Source organism: Peromyscus maniculatus, chromosome 20 (genome assembly GCF_049852395.1).
Source record: "Peromyscus maniculatus bairdii isolate BWxNUB_F1_BW_parent chromosome 20, HU_Pman_BW_mat_3.1, whole genome shotgun sequence".
Taxonomy (NCBI): domain Eukaryota; kingdom Metazoa; phylum Chordata; class Mammalia; order Rodentia; family Cricetidae; genus Peromyscus; species Peromyscus maniculatus.
This window is the reverse complement of record NC_134871.1, coordinates 49,824,682-49,847,969: the sequence shown is the minus strand read 5'-3', so window position 1 is coordinate 49,847,969 and position 23,288 is coordinate 49,824,682. Positions and strand designations below refer to the sequence as shown.

Sequence of the window (23,288 nt, the reverse complement as noted above, 5' to 3'; positions counted from 1 at the left end):
GCATAGTCTCACACTTTTGTCCCACTGTGGTACTTCAGATGCAGGGAGGCCTTCCTGTACATCAAAAATCACCAGTCACCTCCCACCACTAGTGGCACCTTTCTCTCCCCATGAGTGTTCTCTGTAGCATATCTCAGCGTCTGACATAATTACTTCTGAGCCCATCTAAAGGCACATGGCCCTCAGGTGAGTGAACCTGCCACTAGTACAGGTATGGACCCTGCTCTTAGGCAATTCTAAGTATGTGTATTGCAAAAATTGCATGTGTTTCTCATGACCCGGTGCATTTCCCAATGCCTTTTATTTGCGGACAGTCATTATGTTCCTTCATCTCTTCCATGAAAGTGCCAATCATCAGAGCATAGCAAAGCATGCCTGGGATTATGAACTGAAGTTAGGATTTCTATTGCTGTGAAGAGACACCACAACCACGGCGACTCTTATAAAGGAAAGCATTTAATTGGGGCTGGCTTACAGTTCAGAGATTTAGTCCATTGTCATCATAGTGGGAAGCATTGCAGGCAGACATGGTGCTGGAGAAGGAGCTGAGAGTTCAACATTCTGATCTGAAGACAGCAGGAAATGACAGTGACACTGGCCAGGCTTGTGCATCTGAGACCTCACAGCCCACCTCCAGTGACACACTTCCTCCCACAAAGCCACACCTACTCTAGCAAGGCCACACCTCCTAATAGTGCCACTCCTATGGGCCTATGGGGACCATTTTCTTTCAAACACCACAGGTAGATTAATGGGAAGTTATCAACATAGTAACTTGGCAATGTGGTTGGTATTAAGAAATCCAATTAAACCCATTTAAAACTTACCTTTTCTTTCTTTTTCACTTTAAAAATATGAGAACAGATGACTTATATGTACAAAATGAATATAAATTAAGTGATTAAAGGTTCTCATTGAAATGAGTGAATAGGTAGAACAAAACCCCAGCCACATGAATACAAGACAAGGGCAGTAATTGCTTCAAATGGAGCACTTGCAGGGGTGGACATGATCCAGATACACTGTATTCATGTATGAAACCACCAGAGAATAGACAATACAAATTTATTTTAAATGCCGGTTTTCATTTGCCGTATATGTGGTGTTCAGCCATCTCATCACTTCTGAACCGCTTTTGAATTTTTAGGTCAAGAAATGCTGCAGCCTAAATCATTTTGCTGAATGTGTACATTAGAAAATTGTCATACAAGCCCCATTGACAGTTCCAATTGGGAGAATCAAGTTTAATATAAACTAAGTTGACAGGCTTTTTATCAAACTGACCATGATCTCCCAGGTGTGTAAGTCCCAAGTTGACTTTATTTGAATGAAACACATGGCTGTGTGTTTATTATCAAGAGTGAGTACATTATCTACCCCACAGAAGTTACAAATGCCTGCTGTGTGGCAGGCATTGTACACATGCTGAAAAGCCTGTGATTAGCAAGAGCCCTGCTGGATGGCACTGTGCACCTGTGACGTAGCCCTTGAGAAGCAGAAGCAGGAGATGGTCCGATCTACATAGCAAGTTCTAGGCCAGCCAAGATTACATGTCGAGGTCTTGTCTCAGTCAAAGAAACAAACAAAAATAGACAAGGTCTTTGCTTTTCAGGAACTTTCGGGCTAGTGGGTGTTGACAGCCTTAGTCAGAGCATAGTGGACCAATGGGAATCAGAATGGGAGGGCGCCCAGTCTTGCGTTGGGAGATCCGGGAGGCTTTCTGGAGGAGGTGCTGTGCAGTCTAGAACTAGAAGAGTGGACGATGAGCAGAAGACTGGCTGACCAAAGCATCGCGTGCACCGCAGGCTTTGGAATGTCTCTACTTTTCATTTGCATAACAATTTTCCTGAGATAAATGGGGAAAATCCACACGGAATGTTTAAATAACCTGCCCAAGGTCAGGGTTAAGATTTGGAGGGGAGAAGAGAAGACTGCCTGAGGCAGGGGAATAGTTGGTGAGAGGCCAGGGCAGGAGGGCAGGGGTCAGGGAGAGAGGGCAGCTCTGAGGAACTGGAAGCAGCTTAGGGAGGCCTTAAGATTAAGTAGGTAGCTGGAGGGGTGCCAGGCAAAGCCGGAGAGTCAGGCAGGGCCCTGAGAAAAGGGAGCCATATATTTAGTGTCCAAACTAGGACACTCTAAACCGTGACAGAACACAATGAATAGTCATCTTGGCCTTGGTGTTGGCCAGGATAACCCATAAACCTGGATATTCCTGGGCAACATGGCTTGGAAGCCCAGTGTCCTGATAAGTGTCCTGATAAGCCACCCTGAGGACTTTCCATATGTGGAGCCTTTCGGGTGCTTTAATCTGGGACAGGATACAGCCTGATGCTTGTGCTGGAAGGCGGCTTCCCACACTGCAAAGCGAAAGTGGGAGGCTAGTGAGTTAGACAGACAGTGGGATAAGCCAGAGGTTGCGTCCTGCACTGGCCTCTGCTCACCTCAAAGAGCCACCTGTCACTAGCTCCCTCCTCGTCCCACATGGAGGGCCAGCTTGGGCACTGCTTCCCAGACACTGTGTTCTCTGGCCTTGTCCCTGTCTGCCACTCCTCTTCATTTGTCTCACTCCCACTTGTCTGGGTTCAGCTAGGATACCATTCCTCCCAGGAAGCCTTCCCAGGCATGCCCAAGGCACAGCTTGCTCCTGCTCCTCCTCCCCGGGCTCCAGGGGCAGGCCCTGCTTCCTCACACTGGACCATAATTCTGGGAGCTAGGTCACACCTTGCTCAGCAAGACACTGTACCTGTACCCTTTGCTTAGCACATGGTGAGTACTCCCTTAAATGCTTCTTGGTGAGTAAGTGGCACTGAAATGCCCCTAAGCAGAATGGCAGCCATGCTTGGGGTTTTCATCCTGTGCTTTCTGCATATACTTTAAAAGCATCTTCAAAGAAGATCTATGACAGCTTTAAAAGGAAGGTGGCCTGCGCCGCACAATGGAAATGCTTGGAGTTCACGGCGGGGTTGGTTGCCTGCAGAGTTGCCTTTTAAAGCTCCAGCGAATTTCCCCATCCCGGGCTGACACTTGATTGTTATGCTAGGTCAGGATCTGTGTGAAAACCCAGCGAGTGGAGATAGTGTGCAGAGCACAGCCAGGGGATGTGCCAGGGCCTTGGCCGGATCCAGGTGCGTCCACCGAATGCTTCCTTTCAGTCTGCCCCGAACTCAGGCACTGTTCCTGATGTGGCAGGTGCCCAGAACTCAGGCACTGTCCCTGACATGGCAGGGGCCAGAGATGCCTCATCGAGTCCATCTCTCCCCACCACCCCCAGCGTACCAGTTTCCAGATGCTGAGCAGTCACTCACAACAACAGGGCTGGGAGGGCTGAGGTGAGGGACAGCGTCACGAGCAGCTGGAGGGACAGGACAGTGTTCACGGTGAGTTAGCAGAGGCAGGGTCCTCGGAGGTGGGGCCCTCATGTCTTGCTCATGCTTGAACTGTAGGCATGGTGTTTTCAAGCTGGATTGTTAGTATGCAAAAGGGATAGCTGTGTTTGTCTGTATTTCAAGATAACCTTAAATCTCCTTGGTTATTCTGGGAGTTTATTTATATCCATCTTGAACTCGGATCAGTTTAGGGGGTTCTCTCCTCCCTCTACCTCCCCAAGGAGACTTGGCACTGTGGCTTTGTGGAGGGGGAATACCTGCTCCCTGGTGTTTGGGCATTTCTTCAGTGGGGCCTCTGGTGAGCAAACTGTCCTGGCATTGCCCTAGCCTTGCCTCTCTCTGCCTGCACACACTGACCTGGTGTAGGTTGGCAGGCTGTACAGGTCCGTTTCCTCTTGCCCCATCATGTGGCTCTGTCAGGTATGCCCCCACCCACCCACCAGCTAACTTTCAACCCCAGAAGCTGTAGGAGCTGCTCCAGATCTCACATGGCAGACTCCCCTCCCTTCCCTTCCACTAGTGATATTTCTTCTGCACTGCTCTGTCCTGCACTACTGTCAGGTGAACATGGCGGGCACAGCTCACTGTCCGGGCTTCACCTGGAAAACAGGCAGAAATCCTCTTTGCCCTCAGAATGGAAACAGCATGGAAGGAATTTCTCAGTTTTATTCACTGCTGAATGCTCACTGCCTAGAACAGTAGCAAGCTAATAGGCTGAGCGGTGCTGGCCGAGTAGGTCCTTCCAGTCTTGTCTCTAAGGCTTCCCGTACGAGAACCTCACCCTGACTTAGGCTGCCTGACTTCCCTCAGCGGCTCAGTGTAGGTTAGGAGCTTAGTGTTGGGAACATTTTGCAGAGGCTAAGCCAGTCCGCTTCCTCAGAGCCTTCTCCTGTTACTAATCTGGCTTGTGTCTGTTATTAATTGAAGGCTTCCATCTCTAGACCCATCCTGTGTCTGCTTGGGCAGCAGTGATGTCATACTGTGATGTCATACCAAGCAGTGATGTCATACCAAGCTGTGCTTGGGAGAGGGCTTTGGGGATTCAGTGGTTCTCACCCCTCCTAATGCTGTGACCCTTTAATACAGTTCCTCATGTTGTGGTGACCCCAGCCACGAAATTATGTCATCGCTACTTCATCATGGTAATTTTTTTACTGTTATGAATTGTAATGTGAGAATCCGATACTCGACTACTGTGAAAGAGTTTTTTGACACACACCCAAGAGAGGTGGTGACCCACAGGTTGAGAACCACTGCCTTAGGAATTCAAATGTGGGATGTGGAGCTGTGGGGACAGAGACTGCCTGGTAACATCTGCTCATTCTTCTTCTGCCTTTGTATCCCCAGTTCCTAGCACCCAGCACCCAGACTCCCAGTGCCTGCTGTTGGGGTGTCTGGTGAGTGCAGAACTGATGAGAAGAGAGAGAAACAGAAGCTTGAGGATGACCCGATGGTTAAAACAGACTGGGACTCAGAGAAGGAGTGTTCAGGCTGATGAAATCCTACTCAGTGAAGCTACATGACTTATTAATTGAGATACTCTCTATCAATGGCCAATATGGTCAGAGCTCTCCTCAGGCTAATACACCAAATTAAAGGCAAAGCCCCGAGATTGTTAGCTCTCTGTAAGCATAAACTAGAATAGCTACCAACTAGATACCAGTTGCAAAACAGATGTAAAGTTCCAGAAGGAAAGATTAAGAAATTAGGTTTTAGTTCAACAAATAGTTACCGGGTTCCTGCCAAGTGTTGGGTGCTATGCTGGGCACGGACGTATAGGCAGACCCTGTCTGTTCTCTAGGACCCCCATTCTGGCTGGGGTAGCAGACAGTGAACAAATACAGTACTTCTAACTGTGATACGAGGAATGAGGAAAACAGACTGGGAGCTCTGTAAATCAGAAGCTGAAGAGCAGCAGGAGCTGAGGTAGGAGGGTGGAGAGGCCTGGAGAGGAACATTCTGAGCAGAGAAAACAGGAAGCGTGGATGCCCAAGTGGAGAAGGTTAATTTTTCTGAGGAGCCACGTGGCTGGAATGTAGCACAGGAAGCGGGTGGTGTGACAAGGCAGTTTAATCCTCAGCCCCTGAGATGTGTGGGGGCTGCACCAACTGCTGAGTGCACAGGGGAGAGCGGGGAGGTGGGAGAGCAGAAGCCGGGGGGCCGGAGGAGCGCCTGTGCCTAACGTGGCGGTTGTGGTAGGAAGGAGCCAGTGGCTGTGGAGAAGAGGGGACAGGCTGGAGATGTGTTCTGAGCACTGTCAGCATTTCCTGATGAGCAGGTGTCGGAGGAATGACAGAGATGATCTTGCTTTGTGGCCTGGATGGCGACTGTCTGTCAGCTGTGCATTTAAGAAGTCTAATCATTCCGTCCCACTGAATACAGGCCATCGTCAGACATGCCTCGCCTTTTAATAAAATCCTCAGAGAAAAACTCCATGTAGTTGATCCTGTCCTTGCTGACTCCAGTTGATGATCAAGCTGTTGCCTCACTTTTCCAAGCTGGCAGTTTGAGGAAATGTGAGGAAATGTGAGTGGTCCCTGGCTTATTCACCTTGGTGTTGCTCTCTTCCTCACAGCAGAGTGAGCTCCCTTCAGAGAGTCCAGTCAGCCTTGTGTCACTGTGCTGGACACCACAGGACCAGCTCATAAAGAGAAAGGGCTGCTTAGGATCACAGCTTTGGCGGTTTCAGCCCATGGCCAGTTGGCTCTGCTGCTTCAGGGCCTGTGATGAGATGGCACATTGTGGTGGGAACACATGAAGGAGCAAAATCTCTCACCCTCGTGGTCAGGAAGCAAATGAGAGGAAGAGGAGGGTGGGTCCCACAATCCCCTTCAAGGGTGTGCCCCCCAAAGAATGAAGGTCTCCTATTAGGCACCACCTCGTAAGGATTCCATTACCTCTTAGCAATTCCACTCTGAGGACATGCCTTTAACATCGGGGCCTTCAGGAGACACTGAGCATCTCACTGTGGCTGAGAACTAAGCTGCGTACATAGCGAGCTGGTCTCTGATATGTTGACTAGGCTTGCACAAACGTGGTTTCTGTTTGTTCCTTTCTAGAGTGTGTGTAGGTGATACAGTGGCACACTGTGGCTCTCCAAAGCTTCTGTAGCTAAACCTAGAGAGTTCTGCAGCAGATTCCTTTGTGTTGCTGGATGAGCATGCAGTTTGGCAAAGCGAAAAGCAGAGGGCTGCAGTAATTACAACCCTCGATAAGCAAAGTGGTGGTAACAACAGAGCTTGACTGACTTGCCAAGGTCAGCTGTTCCAAGTGAATGCAGATCAGAAAGGTGCTTCGCTTCTAGGCATGCGTTTGATTCATTTAACTTAGAAAATAAAAACTCAGAGAGGAGTCTGTCATAGTTAATGCCTGTTGCCAGTCCCTTCCCATCCCCTTCCCACCCCCACCCACCCCATCACCTTGGAAAGCTTAGTTATTCCTGAATTCTCAGCCATAGAATTGTGACAGTTCTCTGCTGATCACATCTTTGCTGCCATCTCCCTGTCTCTGTGGAGCCTGGTCACTCCTGCCTGGGCTGCTGTGACGTCTCTTTTCTTGCCCTCCCTCCCTGAGCCTTACATCTGTCCACCATCTCATCACTTACTCTTCAGAACAGCCTTCCTGTTCTCACAGTTCTAGCAGTGAGGACCAGACACTGCAGGTCTTCCCACTATTCCAGCAGATGAACAAAGCGAGGCAGGGTCCTGGATGAGAGAAAATGTTGTGTGCCTGGTTGGGGGCTAAAGGAAAATTCTAAGGGCAAACCAGACGAAGGACAGACCTGAGAGCTGAACCATGATTGGAGCGTTAACTGCAAATGTACATAAATCAAAAGACAGGTTCCCCTAAGCCAGCATCCCAGCTGGAGAACTATGCCTTGGGCCGGGAACAAAGGCAGACTCGGGACCTCAAATTGCCTTACCCTGGAGCTCCCAAGGGGACTGTAGATCCACATGCTCTAGCTTGAGCCCAACCTGATGTCATAGTCAGTGACCACCAACCAGAAAAGGGAGTAGGGCTGCGTAAGTGAGAGTCTTCAAAGATAAGCCAAGGGTTTGCCTCCAGGACTCTCCAGACATGGATTACTTCCTGTAGGGTGCTAAGCAACTCAGTGTAGAATGTTTTTGTTGTTTTGTTTTTTAAAGATCGAGGCAAAGGGCTAGGGAGAAAGCTCAGCAGGGGAGTGTTTGCTGTGCAGGCAGGGAGACCCAACACTCATGGAAAAACCAGGCACGGGGAGTGGTCCACGCCTGTAAGCCCAGTGATGACAGAGAACGGAAGGCTAATGGGTAAGACAGGAGGGTCCTGGGGATTTGCAGTCAACCCAACGGGGCAAGCCTATGGTTCACTGGGAAACCCTGTTTCAAAAAATAATATGAAAGTGATTTAAAAAATGAAAAAATAAAAGACTCCTGGCATCAACTCTGACCTCCAATATGTGCATGCATTGATGAACACACACAGGTTCACATGCATGTACTGCACATGCATGCACACAAAAGGATGGAGTTAGTAAGTGAGAAACGAGAGATTTGAAAGTAACCAAGGAAAACTTTCAGAGAAGAAAAGGGGCCGGGCGGTGGTGGCGCACACCTTTAATCCCAGCACTCGGGAGGCAGAGGCAGGCGGATCTCTGTGAGTTCGAGGCCAGCCTGGTCTCCAAAGCGAGTTCCAGGAAAGGCGCAAAGCTACACAGAGAAACCCTATCTCCAAAAAAAAAAAAAAAAAGAAAGAAAGAAAAAGAAAAGAAAAGTAAAGGGAAAACAGGGTCTGGGAGGGTTAGGCAACAGTTAGCATGGAACCCAAGTGAGAATTGCAGATTCCAGGAAGAAGCCAGCATGGCCAAGGAGGTGGGAGAAAGGAGAGCTAAGACACAATGGATAATTAAGCTCGGCATAGCCAAGGAGAGACTCACAGAAAGAGGGCAACATTGTAAGATGGCAGTAGATAACGTTCCTAGAATTGGTGAAAGACACAGGAAGTGCACTGTGCGCCAAGGACGATAAATAACTGGGGAAATTGCTAACTCACGTGTCAGGGTGTAGGAGACAAAAGACAAAGCCCCAACAGCCAAGTAGAAGCTGCGCAAAACAGCTAGACCAGGAGCAGGCTTCCCAGCTGCTGCAGTGGAAGCCAGGACACTGTCTTCCAGGCACAGAGAGCAATCCCTGTTCCCTTAGAATGTGCACTCATTGGTAAGGGGGGGTTAAAGAGTGAAGGGAAGACTTTGAAATGGATAAAATGTCTTACCCATAGACCCTCGGGACTATGTCACCCTGAATTTCAGGAAGAAGGGAATAACTCCAGAAGGAGGATCTGAGATGTAGGAAGCAGTGATGAGCTTAGGAACTGATAAAGAGTTGGTAAGTGTAGACACTGTTTACAATAATGAGAGCTGAGCAGGAGGTCACTGTGTACCTGGAAGTGACTTCAGAAATGAGTGGTGTTGAGAAGGATGAGGAGAGATCCGCTAAGCATTGTGGGAAAAGAAGGCAAACAAGAGTGGGCCAGGCCTCCAGTTCTAAATGGACCAGACCCCTGAATTCTCCAATGTGGACACCAACAAGAACAAAGGCATCTTCCTGGGAGGGGAGACCCTGCTGAAACATTTGGAGACTCAGGAAGTTCCTCCTTGGAGCAGAAGCCATCTTGCCTGGTGTTGGGAAGAAGGCAGAGGGGCAGGCTGCAGGACTTGTGTGTGTGCAATCTTGTTAGTGGTGCCTCAGCCACTCAGAAGGACGGTTAGAAAGACACTCAGCACACATCTGTGAATCACATGAGCAAAAGGCTTAAGGTGATTAAAAAAAAAATTGATCAGTTGAAAAAGAATTAGAACACCTAATTTGTGGTGTTAAAATGAGAACTAATCTGTCAGGTGACCGTAACATGCAGCTCTTCGAGGACCCTGAAGACTCAGAAGGTTGGTTCATATTCAAACTTTAGACACCGGGCCTAAATATGTATGTTAGGATGTGAAAATGGACTCTTCCAGCCTATCTGATTCTGCTTGAGCTGCTAATAATAAAGTAGACACCAAGATATCAAGTCTCTGTATGGAGACTTTACACAGAGGGACGAAGGGAGGGAGGGGGGGAGAGAGATTACAGAGGTGCAATATGGTGGAAGAGAAAGAATCTAATGAGGAGGCCATGGTCAGGTTCCCTGGGAAGGTGCTGAGTCTCATCTTCCCCCTGAGGCCATTGCCATCATGTGGGGTCTACTTGGAGAGCAGAGAACTCAGAAGAAGGATGTCAGAAGACTGATAGGCTGTTCCTCCAAGAGATGCCTAGAATAGTGGCATCTACCCCAAGCCTCATTATAACCCCAGACTCATTCCAGCAGTGGAAAGGTGGTCATTGCCTGACTGGACCTTATGAGGGGCTTTGAGGATGTTCTTTGGGTTGGTGGCCCCAAGACTAGGAACCTGACTCATACTGGGTGTTATAGTGAGGATCCAGCTGCAGGAGAGGGACAAGGTGGCTGGTGGCTGTGGTGGTGAGCTTCTGTGGCATGGTGAATGGGACTGGCCTGTGCCCCCAGGGTGGGTCAGAACATGGTTGCATCCATGTGGGAGGGGAGTGGATAAGGGGATCATGATTACCTTGGGTCTTGTCTTAGGGGGCCGAGAAAGACACCAGAGGCCACAGAGGAAGGTGCCACCTACAATTAGGTTGTCAACTCAAGCCTCAGAGTCAGTTGTGGCTCATGTCACCTCCTGTCACCTTTGCCTCCAAAGTGGAAAATACATCAGAGTCACACCATCACTGGCATCTGGTCCTGTCCACCGTCGAGATCTCTATGGTTACTGTGGAAGCTTCTCCCCTGTGGCCTTTCTTCTACCCCCTTTCCTGCTTGGTCACTCTGCCACAGCCATCTTAGATCACTGATGTCCCTGGAATGTGTCAAGCATCTGTAGGGCCTTCTCTCTCACTGGAACATTCCAGACTTCTCTGATGCTCATGATCTCGTCTCTCACCTCATTTGGTTTGCTGCTCCTGTGTCACCCTAGCCCTGAGGCCCCTCTGATGGTCCCCACCAGCCTGCTCATTCCCTGGCTCTGCCTCTGCCCCTGAATGGTTTTATTTTCCTCCATGGGATTTATCACTGTCTGACTAGCTAAATATAAATCCTTGTTTAATTATTCATTTCCCCTCCCCCACCATGTAATCTAAGCTCTGAGGGGGTACAGACTTCATCTTCTTGTGCACTGTCATATTTTTAGTACCTATAATAGTGTGTGACACACCACCTAATAAATATCATTGGAATGAATGAATGTATGAAATGAAAGGAGGGGGGGGCTCGTCAATCTTAAATGCCACAGAAATGTCCTGAGACAGGACTGAAAATTTTCCACTGGATTCAGCAATGAACAGACCAGTGCCGGCCGCCCAAGGGCAGCTCCACCAGAGAGGAATGGAACCATGCTAGTGTTGTGAGGAGCCAGAGAGCAAAGAAAAAAATGAACTCAGTGCAAGCACAAGCGCTGCCATTTTGGGGTGAGTGGCACAAGAGGAAGAGGAAGCAGGTGACAAAAGGGGCTCTGAGGAGGGGTTTAAAGTGGAGGTGACCGGCCTAAAACATGGAACTCTGGCATGAGCCGGCAATCACAGCTCAGGGAACCTTTTCAAAGTGAGTGAGATTACTGTATGTGGGAGAGACGCCTTCCCATGTTCACTGCAGCCAACATGTCCAGTGGAGGAATGGATACAGAAACTGTGGCCCCTGTGCACAATGGAATGCTCTCAGCTTCACAGAACAGGGGTCCCTTGTCCCCTGAAACAGTGCAGCCGAACCTGAAGGGCACTGTGTTAAATGGAATAGGCTAGGACCTATGATTCCACACACGTGAAGTCTTCCAAAACAGAACTCAGAAGCAGACAGTAGAAAGGTGCTTCTGGGTGGGGAGATGTTGGTCAAAAGTAAAAACATTTCAGCTAGGAATAGGCTCTGAAGACCCACTGTACAGCATGGAGCCTGGATAAACAGCAATGGAATGCTTGAGGATTTCTAAGGGAGGAGATCTTAAATGTCTACAAAAGGATGAGTATGTGAGGTGGCAGGTTTGTTAGTTAGCTTCATTTAACTTCACATTGGATCTCTAAACCGAAACATCACATCATAGACCATAGACAAACGCAGTTCTCATGTATTGAGCATAGCTTAATAAATAAGGATGTGCTGAAATGGACAGGGCCAGGGAGCAGCTAATACAAGGCTGAAGCCAGCAACCAGTGTCTCGGTAACAGCCACAGGACAAGGAGTGGGCCGAGAGCATTGCTTCTGACCCTCCAGGCTGCCTGCAGCTCAGCTGGTTAGCAGGGGGGGTGCTCAGTTGACAGTCTGTCCTTCCTCGTGCTTGGGGCAGAAGATCAACTCCTAAAGGGCAAGTGGGGAAGGTCAGGTTGACAGAGGTGCCCGAAGACAGCGGTGAGGGTTTGGGATTGTGTGGGAGAGGATGAGAGCTAAAAGACCAGCTGAAGGAAGAGCCTCTCCTATGGCTCCAGACGACTGAAGACCGTGAAGTTACAGTGACATGTTTTCACCAGCTGTGCTCAGGCAGAGGCCTGGGTTCAAGGTAATCTACAACAGTTATAAGTCAGAAGGTGCAAAGAGTTGGAGGAAGATGTCTCAGACCTGGAGTCCCACGCAAAGGAACCATAGTAGAGGGTGGCCTGGGTAGCTTTAACTGTCAACTTGACACAGCCTGGAGTCACCTAAGAAGGAAATCTCAGTTGAGGAGTTGCCTGGGTCAGACTGACCTGTGGGCATGTCTGTGGGGACTTGTCTTGACGGTTAACTGATGTAGGAGGGCCCTGCCCACTGTGGGCAGAGAGTCATGAGTTCTCTAAGGAAGCCCTCTGAGCATGACTGCAGTGAGCCAGGGAGCAGCATTCATCCATAGTTCCTGCTTCATGTTTCAGCTTGACTTCCTGCCTTGACTTCCCTCAGGGACCGGACTGTGATGTAGAAGTGTAAGCCAAATAAACCATTTCCTCCCCTGTGAAATTAGAAGAGGCTTCACTCCAGCAGAGGGAGAACTTGGGGAGGAGCCTTCACAGGGCCACGTTAGCCAAAGCAGCCACCACCAGCAGAGGGACAGTGACAGTGACCAGGAGAGACAGAGACAGACATCATCTTCTCTGTGCTCGTGTGTCCTGACACCCATAGGACAGAACACGGGACAAGAGGAGATTAAAGCAGACCTGAGGATGAGTCTGGAAAGGAGGGGAGCAGTGGTGAGGGTCCAGGTGCATATGGGGATTGCAGAGAGGCCGGCCAGCCTGCTCTGGTCAGGCCCAGGAGGCTGAAGGAGCCAAGCGCCCATCAGTGATGCTGGACTCACACTCAGCCTGCCATGTCTCTCTTAGACTCACTGCTAGGTTTCTCTCCTGTTGACTCTGCAGCCATCTTCCAGCTCTCTATTTCCTGCCACCCACTGATTCATTAACATTTCTTCCAGAATTTTAGGTACTATATTTGGGTTTTTTTTAATGAAATCTGCTTAGTGTAGGTTTTATAATTCCTTACTTTCACTCATCTTTCAGAAAGAAATTTTTCTTCTTAGCCAGTGTATCTCATATTTTATTTCCATGCTTAACAATTCCAGTGACTGAAGTCTTTTCTGGCTTTTGCCTCTTCAGTACAACAGTCTATCTGAAAAGTGATATTTCGTGAATGAAAATATGTAGAGGGTGCTGTGATGAGACAGAATAAGCAAAACATAGATAAGTTTACAGAATCGTGCTGCAAACCATTCAAGAAAAATGTGAGCAGAGAGCTGTAGGATCCAGGACCATGCAGCAGTCTCTGTCTAGGGGAAGGGATGGTTTGCATTGTCTCTAGAAATGAGCAAAGTGATCCCAGAGGGATATGATCTCGGGAAAATGTTGATGGTTTTAATAGGGGTCTTCTTGGCTTATTTTGAATAAACACACAGTCATGCTTCATAAAAAGTAGCATTTCTTCTTCATTCACAATGTAAATGGTATTTAAAGGCTGGTTGCTGTGCTGTGGACCTACCCAAGATTTGCTGTTGAAGTAAAAAAAGTTAATTATTGGTGCGCATGCTGAATTTTGAAAATGTTGGGGTTTTCCTCCTGTGACTTACCTTCCTTCTTTGCATCTCAGATGCCACCTGCTGAGAACCAGTGGGCACAGGCCTTGCACCATGCCCGAGGTCTACAAGAGGAGGGTTTGCTCAGGTTCTGATCACTTCCGGGCAGAACTGTGGCAAAAGCTATGTGGTTCACTGCCTCGGCTGGCCCCTAATGACAGCCCTCCCTACCTGGTAGTGAGACCCTTGAGCGGGGCACAGTTTAAACTATTTCGTAGTTTAAAAATGTTTTCATTCTGGCTATAATTCAACCTCTCACCTAATTTAGTTTACCTTTCCACTCTTCTGGAGTCATTGTTTGCTTGTCATTGTAAGTCTGGGGGACACCAGCACCTGTGCCTTTGTGCACCTGCTTATCTCGCGGAGCCTGGTGTGTGCTCGCAGCACAGGATGACCTTTACATGGCAGATAGCGGCTTCCATTTCACCAGCGCCCTAGAGACACAGATGCTGAGATGGGCGGCCAGTGATCACCAGCTCACAAAGGCCTTTCATCCTCCTTTTCTGTAGCTGCAGTCTAGTGAGGGGAAGTGCGATTTTTATTACTGGTGGAACCTTAGCTATGACATAAAACTTAGTAATGAGCATTCTGTGCCAATTTTATAATCCATTCATTACAATCCATTTCCATGGCATGAAAGCTGTTAGCTGCTCTACTTGAAGATGCTTTTTCAAAGTCCTTTTCTGTGGGTCTCTATTTTGGTCCTCCTGTTAGAATGGGGCAACTCTGCCAACTCATTCTGAAAGAACCAGTCCATATATTTGTGAGTCTCAGGGCTCCTGCTTTGAACATGTCTCTTCTTTCATATTTGGTCGTAGTTGCAACACAGTTGAATGTGATCATGCAACTATTTCAGACTTAGCACAGACCCTAAGACACTGGTAGCTGTTCAGATTTATAATTATTTAGGATTTTGTGTGTGCACCACAAGAAAAAAAACACTACAATTTTTTGTGTCATGCATATGATTTAACTTTACATGCAATATCCATTTTAGGTTAATGACCTGCCTATTTTAAACCAATACATTAGTAAGCAATTTAAATCATTTCTGTGTTAATAATTTGTAACTGTGGCCTCTTAGCAAAATGACCTCATTATAATCTTCACATCCTATTTCCTCTGATTAACTTAATTACTAAAAGGGAAAAAAATCCTTCAGTTATGCCTTTTTAAACTCCAGAAAGCTGTATCTTGGCATCCATCTTCGGTCATGTCTGCCAGCTCTCTCTTTTGTAGCTGTAATTGGATGCTATGCGTCAGACCAACAAGAGAAGGAAGCACAGTGCTGCCTCTGTTGGACCAGAACGCCCATTATTAGATTTATAATAACAAATACATAATAACACGCAATGATTATAGTCCCTAGAACAAGCCCATAGAATTGCTGAAAAATAAAAAAGAGGAGTCACGTGAGGTGTTTCTGTCTGTTTCTTCACTCCAAACCAAACTGAAGTCTCTGTCAGAACGATCTCGCACTTGTGAACTAGCCAGACCACTCCTGACCACTGAGCAGGCTGGTCTCTTTGGCATGGAGGTTATTGCTGTTTTCTGGCTTCAAGCATGTTCATGTTGGTCTGTGTGGAAATCGAAGCCCACTTTCTTCCACAGAGAACGGGCTGCTTCCTGAAGGATAACTATCAAGCCTAGGACGACCCGCTTTTCAGGGTCCCACTTTGTACTAATCAGGTATATTGGCAGGTAACTAAGGCGAGCTGGTGCCGTCTCATGATTTAATACTGAGCCTCCCATTGAGGAGTCAGCTGGATAGATGCTGGAAAGAAAGCTTTGACATTCAGGTTTAAATTGAAAGAAAATGAGAAACCAGATAAAGCCAGCCAGCCAAATTAATTCACTCAGAACTCCTCCCTGCTATTTCAGTGGAATTCACAGAAATTCTCTCCTGGAAAAGGTTGGGAAGCCTTCTGGAACAATCACATTGGTGTTTGCAGTGTATGCATTCATGTATTTGTGTTCTAATATAGAAAGGCAGTACCAATGTTATACTCCATCAGAGCCCTCATATTCTTGAGAGCTTTAAAAAAAATCCATGAATGCTGTTCATTCTTCATGTGTTCAGCAACCATCTTCCCGAAAACCCTCTTCCCAGGAGATGATGAGCAGGCTCAGACACATATGGACCAGCTTGATCCTGCTCACATGCCCTGCATCTCACAGATGAACAAAGTGATCCTGAGGAAAGTCTGAGTCGTGTAGCAGTTATGGACACAAGCACACATCCCAGGCATAGGATTGTTAGTGAAGAACAACCTTATGGGTACAGCTGGATCTGCCAGCTTTCATAGTCCCTTCTTCAGTTCCCCAAGGCAGAAGAATATTGAATTCATCTATTCCTCTGCCCTTGAACCCTGTGTGGTCCTGAATAAGGCCCTGGATCTCTAGGTATCTCAGTGTCCTGTGTCTCAAAAGATGCATCAAGATATCCTCTCTTCCTTCTCCTGGATCTACAGATGAATTGATTTTAGCGACCAGATCTTTGGGACAGCAATGGCTATCAGACACTCTGCCAGTTGCCTGTGGGTTGAACAACTTCAACAGGGTTTGTGCTCTGCAGGGTATCACTGTACTAGAGGGGACAGGAAATTAGACTGAGTTAGAAACAACACATTTGTTTAGTGCTGTGATCCCTGAGCTAAGAATACTGCTGGACACATCCTCATACTTAATACGTGTTTGTCAAATGAATGGATACATTTGAAATAATGAGATTGGCTAAAGAAAAGTCAGTATTCATACAGCATTCATTATGCAATAATGAGTAAGGAAAACAGATTCATTTTAACTTGAAAGGTTAAAAATGTTTTTCATCAAGAAATTGGATTGGGCCCTGAAGAATGAAATCATCTTTGTCAGAGTGGGAAAGAATCCTGCAGGCTGAGGCATGCCCATGAGCAAAGCATAGACCCATCTGAGGGGTACCAACCTGGAAGGTGGCAATCCCTGGGCATATGTAAGGAGGGGAGAGAATTTTGGGCAAAAGGAACAGCTGGGTGTAGACTTAGCACCGGGAGGGGTGTGGAATGTGAAGACAGGAAAGCCTTGCTGAGCCCCAGTTTTACTAGGGTAGTGATGGAGAGCAGCAAGAGGGTTAAATTCATGCAGAGCCGTAAACTGTGCTAGATAGTTTGAGGAGCAGGCATTCTGGAGGGCTGTGTGGAGTGGACCAAGTGAGCAGATGGGAAGATCCAAAATAACCCAAGTGCTGGGGAAGTTGATGACCACGTCAGTAGTGGAAAATTAGAGCTCGGGGACAGGTCAGGATGGTGAATCTCCCCAAAGGAGCAGCTGAACTCAGCAGAGACCGGGGTTAAAAATGTGTGAATGGATTGCATACAGATCATCCTACTTGAAGTCTAGCAGTAAATGATACTTTATTATAGATCAGAGAAGTGAAGTGTTGAGGATGTACTGCCTACATTTCAGAGGAAAAGAGGGCTGGAGAAGAAGGCGAGGCGGTTGCCTGGAGAACAGGAGAGCAAAGTTCCCTCAAGGTGACTAAGAAACAAGCTTCCAAAAGTGTCCCACGATTTCTGTTTCCTTCCTCCCAACTCCTGCCTGACAGTGAAGAGGTCCACAGCCCTGACTGTTTCCTGTCTTTCTACTGAAGCACCCCCCCCACCCCCCCCCACTAAAAACTAATAACACTGAGTGGCTTGTGCCTGCCCTGCTGGTGCCAGCCTTCTTTCTTTGCTGAAGTTCCATTAGCTTGGGCTCTTCCCCGTCTTTCTCCTCTGCTCTGACTTTTTACTGTATTTGTATTGCTGGATGATTGGCCTACTTAGTGTCTCTCCAGAGCCTGCAGAGAGCCCAGAGTAAAGAGTAGGTATCGGTGAGCCAGCCCTTTCTCTCCCTGCATTGCCCACTCCTTTCCCCTGTTCCTTCCTTGTTAATTTCATGATCCTCAGTATCAAACACAGAACTTTCCTTGCACTAGACAAACACTCGATTGCTGAGCTGAACCCCAGCCCCAACAGTTGCTGGACTGAGCATTCTTGATTTTAGGTTTCACATACAGCATGCTTTGATGGCCAGGACCAGCATATAAAGCTGATGTCAGGGAAAGGCACATTAGGGACTAGTTAAATTTAGCAGACACTTGCCTTTCTTCCCTGTGCAAAAGCATCCTATAGGCTGTAAGGTCAGAGTGCAGGAACTTCATATATGATCAGTGCTATATTGTATGTAATTAAGTAAAATATTGAGTTCATGGAAGTTTGTTTTATCATTTCAGAAAAGGCATGGATTAGGGTGGAGTGCTATCGATTAGAAATAGCTTCTAGAAGCAATAATTGTTTGAGATAGCTTTTGGGGGGTTGGTAGGATTTAAACGAGTGAAGCAGGAGGGTGTTGGCTGGTGGGCAAGGTGCAGGGATCAGGAGGCCTGGGTCGGTCTGAAAATGCATAAGTAAGCCGTGGAGAGCCCTCAGAACCCATGGAGTGTGGAGTTGGTCACTAGCATAGGAAGGGACGTCCACATACAAACTATAAATAACTAAAGCAGTGATTACAGAGAATCGATTTGGCAAGTTTCACAGAAGGGTGTGTGTGTGTGGAATTGGGCTGACAGCAGAGAAACCCAAGGCAGCTTTGTTCCGGAATCTTCAGAACGCTTCCATTTTCTGTTCAAGTAAACACTTTTCTTTTTAAGATAATGTGCTATGCATTTGAAATAATTTTCCCAAGCATTCTGCCAACTGAGCTGTATCCCTAGCCCCTGTCATCAGGTGTGGAGATACATCAGTTCAATTCCCGACACAGCTAAAAAAAAAAAACACTTACTAGTTTTAATAAAAGTCCAAGCAACCAGTTTGTAGTTTATTCTTCCTAGACTATCAGGAAAGGGGTTGATAAAAATAGAAGGACTTTAGTCTAAGTTGTGATGTTGAATTTTTAATTAATTAATTTATTTATTTTGGTTCTTTGAGGTAGGTTTCGTGTAGTTCAAACTGGCCTTGAACTCTCCATGTAACTAGCCTTGAACTCTTGATTTTCCTGCCTCCACCTCCCAGGCAGAGCTTACATCGTGAGCCTCTCAGCGAATTCCTCTCATCAGACCCTGCCATCTCATTGAATTCTTCAGCTTGTGTTTAATTTTAAGCTTTTGTACTAAGTATTAACATGGCATCTCGAGTCTTTACCCACGACAATGCTGATATTTGGGTCGAGTGTTCTTAGGATATTTTCATAGGAAAGCCATTGTCATCCTGGGCTGTCCTATTTTACATATCACTGAATTTTTAAGTGATTTCATTACATAAAGAGAAAAATACTTTTCTCAAATATAATGGAGAATCAAGGGAAATATTTAACTAAAATTCCCTTTAAGGAGTACTTTAAAGCAAATATAGTAACATACACATGTATTCTGAAATACCATGAATCTAGTTTCCTACTAGGATATATTAGTGCTTCTAACAAAGCCTTTTACCAACTAAATATAACTGGGTCATATGCAAATTAGTAATATTCCAGAAGAGGTTATTTTCATCTACCAATTTTCTGTTTCCTTTTATTGTTATTAAGTTGTTAAACTATGTTAAATTTAAAAAAACAAAAGCATTACCTTCTCTTTGGTTCTTGTGTCTGGGTTTTTCCTTCCATTGAAAAGACATTGTTTGAGTACATCCTCCAGGACTGGCACCGTTGGGTGCTGGGACACAGAGAACTCAAGGTAACTGTTAGTATCCTGGGACCAGGCTTGCCTGAACGAAGTATTACAGTTGCTCATCAGGCTCCAGTCTTTGGTAGCAGAGGCCATAATAGACAAGGCCTAGACAGAAGGATCAGGGCAGGCATTGGAGAAGAAGTGGTACTTGAGTTGAATTTTCAAAGATAAAAGCCAGATACTACAGTAGAAAGCTGGAATCCCAGGATTCAAGAGACAGAGGCAGGAGGATCCTGAATTCTAGGCCAACCTCAACTACAACTACAGAGTCAGACATTGTCTCAAAACTCTAAAAAGGGAAAAAATTAAAAATGAAAAGATGTGATGACTAGAATAAGTGTGATTTCTGGTAGAAAGCAAAATAAATTTCTCTCTCTCTCTCTCTCTCTCTCTCTCTCTCTCTCTCTCTCTCTCTCTGTGTGTGTGTGTGTGTGTGTGTGTGTGTGTGTGTAATTTCTATTTACCTTTTAAAGCAGAATGTGGCTGGGTACTGTATTTCCATTCACATGCCTTATTGAGTTACAAGACCTAGAGAAGCTTCGGTTTTGTTCTTGGTACTTTACTTTGGAAAACAAGCCACATGAGGACTTCTTATTAAGTTGTTTCAGCTTGTGTTCTTACCTCTAAGACTAGTACATGCAGAATTTACTACAGGAATGAAAAACTTAAAAACTACATTCTAGTTGACATTCAAGGCATCTTAACAGTTTTTTTCCCTTTTAAACATGAAGCTATATCTTAGGACACTTCAGTGACAGATGTTTGGTCTACTAAGGAATCCAGCTCGACAGCTTAAATAGTTCTGATTGCTTACCTTTTGTTTTAAAACAAACGTTCTCCCAACCTGTTGAAACAAGCTGACAGTACCACAGTCTAAGAAGCAGAAAGAAATCTTATCTTCCCCTTAGTTTTCATGCGGCACAGATACTTTAAATGTTACCCAAACCCTGAAGCTGTGTCATCGGGAGGACGATAGGAAGCCCTGAGCACGTGGTTCTCCTCATGAAGCTCAGTCGCTTCTTCATGAGTGCTGTGTCACCTTCTCCTTCGAGGAGTGGCATTTCTTCAGCTACAGAAGCACTGGTATCATCTGAAGTGGGATCGTCTTCGTCAGTTCCTAGACAAGGCTTGATCATCCTGTAGATCCTGTCAGCATGTGTCTGGGGATCTTCGAGACTGAAGCCGGAGGACAAGAGTGTAGCTCAGACACCAGGATAACCCGATCCTTCACAGACTTGTCATTCTTGTCAGCCTCTGCCCTTTTGCCTGAGGGTCTCAGTAGTGGGGTGGTCAGGGTCTATCTCCAGGCGTTTCTTTGCTGCCCTGTAACCTCTCATTGAGTTGTCTTTGCGGCCTGGAGCTCCCATGATTCTCCCCATGTTTGTGGTCTGCCCGTACGTGCTGGGACGATACCACGTGGGGATTTCACCAGTCGCTTTGGCCTTCTCAGCCTTCCCCTCTAAGATTTCTTTTATAATTTTGTAGAAGTTTTCAAACTTTGTCTTTCCCTCCCTGTTTTCTTTTTCTCCTCTTCATCTTCTGGAAGTTCCAGTCCTTCTTTGGTACCTGACACTAAGGTCTTGCCCTCAGAATCCTTCAGCTGTGACACCATACTCACTGATGGGCTCAGTCAGTCAGATCACTTCTAAGCCATGCTGTCAGAGACGGTTCACAAAGGCTGAGTTAGCTGCTTGGTCCTGGGCTCAGCTGTGATAAAATGGATGTTCTTCTGGTCCCTCCATTCTGGGGCAGTAGTCCTGGGGAGAAACCCCTCACCTCCAGAGGTAGATGTACGGCGTCACAACAGCTCTGAAAGCTTCTTCCGATGCTGAGAGTCTTCATGAATTCCAAGCTTTGTGTTTTTTAAGAACTGTTCATCAAACTTTTTGTTGTTCTCTTCATCTTCTGCCAGTTCAGTGCATAGTTCAAGCATTTCCTGACCGAATTCTTTCCAATAACTTTAAATTTTTGCTCTGCTTCAATATTTCATGGGAAATACTTAGAGGGAGACCCTCGGATCCACCACCCCTCTAATGAAATTCAGATACTGGGGATGGGGGGTGAGAAGAGGGAAGAGGGGGATCTGTGGTTGGTATGTAAAGTGAATAGAAAATTTCTTCATAAAAAAATGAAAGAAAAAAAAAAGAAATTCAGATACTCAGGGACTAACTCCTCACAGTTACCCATGATGAAAACTCTGTACGTACAGCTTGATGCTGTTCTTTTTCTTCCTGTTTCCAAACAGATCAAAAGGAGCATGTCTTGGGACAAAAAGAAGGGCTCAGACCTCCAGTTGTCCTTCAACAGAAAACTGCTTTACTGCCGATGTTCTTCCTGGTCATTGGCTAAGCTCTTGCAGAAGCTCTCCATAGTCCCTGTTAGCAATGTCACCGGGGGTTCTGGTCCCAGCAGGCCTTGTTTTGCATCTTCTACTTCTTTTTCCTTTCTCTTCCTCTTTCTCTCCTTCTTCTGCAGCCTCAGCATCACCGACTTCCTTATCAGTTCCTTCTCCACAAAGAGTCACAGAGTAGCCATTAAGCTGAGAATGTTCCTTCACAACTTCCTTTATTCTCCTTTCCTCCAAATACCCGGCTTGCTCTTCTTTCAGATGTAAGATAACCTTTGTTCCATGGCCCATGGTTTCACCTGGTCAGTCCTCACTGGAATGATGTCCCTGCTGAGGATCCCTGGGCATACTGCTCATCATCATGCTTGGTGATCAGTCTCTCAGCAAGCAAGTCCACAGAGTAAAAAGCCACACCGAGCTGGTCAGTCATAGAGATGTCTGCACCAGCCTGCAAGGCCTGCATGAAGGCTTGGGTGCTGGACTGGGCAGTAGTGCCCAGTGATCAAGTCAGCCTTGGCCATTCCAGTTCCAGTATCGGTTTGATCTGGTTTGTTGGGAATGAGATTAATGTGCAGCTCCTTCCCAGAGTAGTTTATCAGGGTCTGTCACACTCTCATCTCTGATCTTACCCAGAGCATCTAATGAATTTGAAATATCTCTTCATTCAAATAGAAAATTTTTGCCTTAAAGGCAAAAGTCCTAACCTCTTCCTCCTCCATTGGCTGGTCTGGGTTTCCTTACTTTTGTAAGGTCTCACTCTTTGCTGACTGAGTGACCACACAAACCACACAACTAGCTGCACCAGGACACTGAAGTAACTAATATAGATTTCTTGAACTTTCTACTTATGAGTAAATACCAGGAGGTTTTCTCCAGCCTCTGGAGGTGCTGAGAGCCTGCATGGGTGCATTCTGAAGTACCATATGGTGTGCTTTGTGATGTGTATAATTGCCTAACAGCGAACTCCACAGACTGTGTCCTCCTTCCTGGTGGATGTGCCAGAGGATACACACACCCCTCTCACTGTGTTATGATTCCAGTTTCAAGAACCCGATCTCTTAGGAAACAGTTTTTTCTTCCATATTCAGATTAGAATGAAACTCTCTGAGAACAGTTCCTCACACCGAGGGTTGGGAGCCAGGCCCATCTGGAAAGTGAGTCCAGATGTGTGGGTTCACCAGAGGTTTGGGTTTCTTACACTACTTCAGCCCCTTCTGGTCATGCTACCTGGTCTGTCCCAGGCTCTCCTGGTGCTTTGGTCTATTAGTGGCTACTTGGTGACAAGATGGACAGAAACTTTGCCTTGTAGTAACCATCAGAACAGCTCTGTAAAAAAATGTGTTGTCCTCCACACAGACAAAAGATTCATTAAAATGATGCTGCCCCGGAGGTGCTTCTGAATGTGCCTCCTGGGAAGAGACAGCTTTCATTCCAGGAGAGATGAGGGTTCCATAAGGATAGAATACTGTATATTTTGTCTAGTTTATTGTGTAAAGGATGAAGGTTTGAAGGTACTAAAAATATAGTGGCTCAGAGACAGATCAGTGGATGAAGGGAGAAATATTTAAAGGGAAGTTATTTGAAATTCCCTGTGCCTTGTGGTTTAGTGCCTTTGAGAGAGGCAGCCACCAAATGACTAAGGCATCAGTTATAGCCTGGGGGTACTTGAAATAGAACATACCAGCCTAGTAGGAAAGCAGAAGACTAAATAAGAAAGATCCTATTTATTAAAATGGATTTTAAATGGAATGT

At 46.5% G+C, this 23,288-nt stretch overlaps 1 protein-coding gene and 1 pseudogene across 3 annotated transcripts in view; one reads left to right on the top strand and one right to left on the bottom strand.

Annotated features, from left to right (window-relative positions):
* The window catches only part of Enthd1 (ENTH domain containing 1), a 116,721-nt gene that overhangs the window by 71,985 nt on the left and 21,448 nt on the right, over window positions 1–23,288 (top strand). The gene's annotated exons all lie outside the window — the stretch shown is intronic.
* LOC102907938 (heat shock protein HSP 90-alpha-like) lies at window positions 19,641–22,255 on the bottom strand (annotated as a pseudogene).